We start from the raw sequence: 4341 nt of genomic DNA on the forward strand, positions 1-4341 counted from the left end.
TTAAAAAAAAAAAAAAAAAAAAAAAGGCAAATGGTGAACAATCTGCCATATAGCCTAAAAGTGTTATTGCACTTCAATAAACTTGAATAAAGAAAGAGTACTTTGGGATCTAGAGAGAAGATGGAGATTCCAACAGAAGGTATAAAATCTGGTCAGCCATAAACTTTCTTAGCATAGCTTTCTATGCTAGGAGTGAGGTGATGCCCACAACTTACTCAGAAACTGAAAACACAACAAAAGAAAAATGTATTTCAAGTCTGTGTCAGTTTTAGACATAAGCAAATTCTCTGATACACTCCTGTTTGAGAGATCGGGTCTATTTCTCCACTCCTTGCATGTAGGCTGTTGTGGTTCCTTGTACAGTAAAGTCTGGTGGAAGTGTACCTTGAGCTGGGTCACAAAGCTGTGCCTGGGAACACTCATGGATGGAGCCGGAGCCCCGGCGTAAACAGACTCACTACCCAAAGGCCACTGTTCTGGAGAAGCCACAGCTGTGTGCTCTGAGAGGCAGCCCCAGCAGGGCCTAGCAGTCAGCCAGCCCAGCCCAGAGGCAAGACGTTTCAGTTTTCTGGGAATGGACCCCCAGCCAGTGTGCTCCAGCTCAGCCCTTTGAATTATCTCAGTGGATGTCCAGGACATTGTAGACCAAAGAACAGTCATCCCCACTGGGCTTTTTCTGAATTTCTGACACAGATTTTTTTTTTCTTTTTTTAAAGATAGAGTCTTGCTCTGTTGCCCAGGCTGAGTGCAGTGTCACAGTCACCATTCACTGCAGCTTCAACTTCCTGGGCTCAGGCAATCCTCCTGCCTCAGCCTCCCAAGTAACTGGGACTCCAGGCATGTGCCACCATATCTTGTATTTTTACTTGTATATTTATTTGTATTTTTGTAGATACAAGGTTTCACTGTGTTGCATAGGCTGGTCTTGAACTCCTGGGCTCAAGCGATCTTCCCATCTCAGCCTCTCAAAGTGCTAGGATTGCAGGCACGAGCTACTGTGCCCAGCCAGAATTTTTAAACACGATAAAATGAGGGTGGTTCTAAATTTAGGGTAGTTTTTCACACAGCAACAGATAAGCAGAACACACCTGAACTAATGTTTAGGTATAAAAGCTAACAGGCAATTGCTTTTCTGACATATAAGAACTCAGATAATATAATTCCCATGGGTCATACCAAAGATTATTCTTAAAGATACTAGCAGAGGACAAACTTCAATCAAAGAGATGAATGACAAAGCTGTAGTTCTCGTTACTCAGGAGGCTGAGGTGGGAAGATCACTTGAGACTGAGTGATGGAGTCTGCAGTGAGCTATGATTGCAGCACTGTACTCCATCCTGGGCAAGAGAGTGAGACCTTGTCTCAAAAAGAAAAAAGGTTAAATGATAAAGATTATAAGAAATTATGTAATATACGAGAATACTTGGGTAGAGGGTAAGAAGAAAATGAGAATTAGGATAGCGATAATATCATTAGCTATTTAGTAGTATTTATTATATGCCAGGCTCAGTTTTACTTTACTGTGGATACTAATTTATTTACTCTTGAAAACAATGATAGGTACATTTTGCAGATGAGGAAACTGAGCACAAGGAAGTTAGGTAAGCTTCCTGGAGACTCAGCTAGAGAGGAAGAGGAAGAGGGTTTGGACACACACAGTCACACTCCAGACTGCACTCCATTCACCACTCTGCTATCCTGGCTCTCATCAGGAAGATGTGAAAGCCTGAGTCATTGTGCTTGGCTCTTAGTAAGGTGTCCATGGATATTGTCTAAAACTGTGCTGTTCACAATAGAAGCCATCAGACACATGTGGATATTCAAATTTAAAACAAGTAAAGTTAGATAAAATCACTTTCTTAGTTGCACAAGCCACTATTCAAGTGCTCAATAGTCACATCTCGCCAGGGCTATCATATTGGACTGCACAGTTATTGAACACCTCCATCTTAGCAGGAAGTGCTACTGGACAGCTGTGGTCCATGAAATAGTGTTTTCAGAATATTGTATAAAGTTATAATCTTAAAGCCACCTTTAGAACAAAATTAAAGACATTTAAAATTTTTAGAAGATACACACTGCTATGGTTTGAATGTGTCCCACAAACTTCATGTGCTGGAAAATAAACCCCTCAATTCATATGTTGATTGGAAGTGGAGCCTTTGGGAGGTAATTAGGATTAGATAAAGGCTTCATGGTGGAACTCCGTGATGGGACTGGTGGTTTTAAGAGAAGAGGAGGACACCTGAGCTGACGTGCATGCTCTCACCCTCCCACCATGTGATGCCTTCCATGTGTTATGACATAGCAAGAAGGTCCTCACCAGATGCCAGCACCGTGCTCTTGGACTTCCCAGCCTCCAGAACTGTAGGCTATATAAATTTATTTTCTTTATAAATTATCCAATCTACAGTATTCTGTTATGCAACAGAAAATGAACGAAGACACACACACTGATACAAGAAAGGCAAAGACCATCCAGCAGATAATAAAAGAAAAAAAGAATTAAAACAGAGACTATAACAAAATATAAAAGAAAATAAATTGCAGTGTTCATAAGAGTTTGTAAGCTAAATCAACTGTTAAAGAGATTTTAGATTATATCATAACACAAAAGTGAACTATAAACTGTGTGTAAGATATGCATCTAAAACAAAACGTCTCAAAATGAATTTTAAAATATAAAGACACAAAGGTTAAAGTTGAATTCTGGGTCCAAAGCATTATCTGAAACAAAGAGGGATAGTTATTCACCAAATAATGTTTGTACCTAATGTCATAATGTTAGCATTCCTAAAACAAAATCTACAGGACAAATAGAAGTACATTAAGGAGAAATCCTGAACTTGGTCTATGGGAGACAAAGTGGTTTAAAAAAATGAGGTAGATACATAGATACATGTTGAGTTCTATACCTTAAAAAGAGAAAGTGCATCTTTCCCCCAAAGGATAAAATACTAGGGTACAATAAAACCTTAAAAAATTTTGGAAAAGCTGGAATAACACAGATAATTTTTTCAGACTGCATGTAATGAAACTAGAACATAATAGTAAAAGCAAAAAAAAAAAAAAAACACAAACTCTCTACCACTCAAAATTAAAGTTATCTTTATTTAACAATTTTACATCAAAGAGGAAGTTAAAACAAACCATTACATCAATGCAATGGAATGCTCTTTGTTATTAAAAACAATGAGGTACCTTTATGTGCACTGCTAAGGATGAATCGTGTTGACCCAAAAATTCATCTGTTGGCCCTAACCACGGTGTGGCTGTATTTGGAGATGGGGCCTCTAAGGAAGCAATTATGGCCAAATGAGGTCATGAGAGTGGGGCCCTGATCCAATAGAATTGATGGCCTTATAAGAAGAGGAACAGAGAACAGTGTCCTCTCTTTACTTCCCCCCACCATCTCTTTCTCTCTTTGTGTTTGTTTCTCTGTCTTTTACCCCACTCCCCTGAGTTTGTACAAGGTGAGGTTAGGTGAACACACAATGAAATAGTGGCCACCTATTATACAAGCCACAAAAATAGACCTCAGGATAAAACCTACCTTACTGGCACCTTGATCTTGGATGTTCAGACTCCAGAACTGAGGTAAATAAATTTCTGTTGTTTATGCCACTCTGTCTATGGCATTTTGTTATTGCAGCCTGAGCTAAGACACACACAACAGTGCCCCCTTATCTGTGGTTTTGCTTTCCATGGTTTCAGTTACCTGAGCTCAGTCCCGGTCTGAAAATAGCCAAGTATAGTACAATAATATATTTAGAGAGAGAGAGAGAGAGGCCACACTCACCTAACTTTCATTACGATATGTTGTTATAATTGTTCTATTTTATTATTAGGTATCATTAGTGACCTCTTACTGTGCCTGATTTATAAACTAAACCTTATCATAGGTACGTATGTGTAGAAAAAACCATAGTGCGTATATATAGGGTTTGGTACTATCTGTGGTTTTCGGCATATACTAGGGGTCTTGCAACAGAACTCTGTTGAATAAGGGAGAGCTGCTATATTATGGTTCAGGGCTTGGACTCATCAAAAGTGCCAGAAAGTCATCAATATCCAGCTTTAGTGAGCAAGCTTCACATCAGCCAGATTAAGAGAAGCCTACTAGACTCTCACAAATTTGAAAAGATATTTTTGAAACAGATAACATGTGGATATATACAAACTCAAAATGTCCTGAAGGATAGAAGGGAAGAAAAAAAACTTCCTTTCCCAGAGACATCTCATGGTAGCTGAGAGACAGATAACTAGAGAGAGGATAGGCAGGTGGATAAAGATAGACAGATCCTTTGAGAAATGGTGTATGCATATGTTCTATACAATTAT

The sequence above is a fragment of the Rhinopithecus bieti genome, unplaced genomic scaffold (assembly GCF_001698545.2).
Source record: "Rhinopithecus bieti isolate Rb0 unplaced genomic scaffold, ASM169854v2 scaffold_50877, whole genome shotgun sequence".
Taxonomy (NCBI): Eukaryota; Metazoa; Chordata; class Mammalia; order Primates; family Cercopithecidae; genus Rhinopithecus; species Rhinopithecus bieti.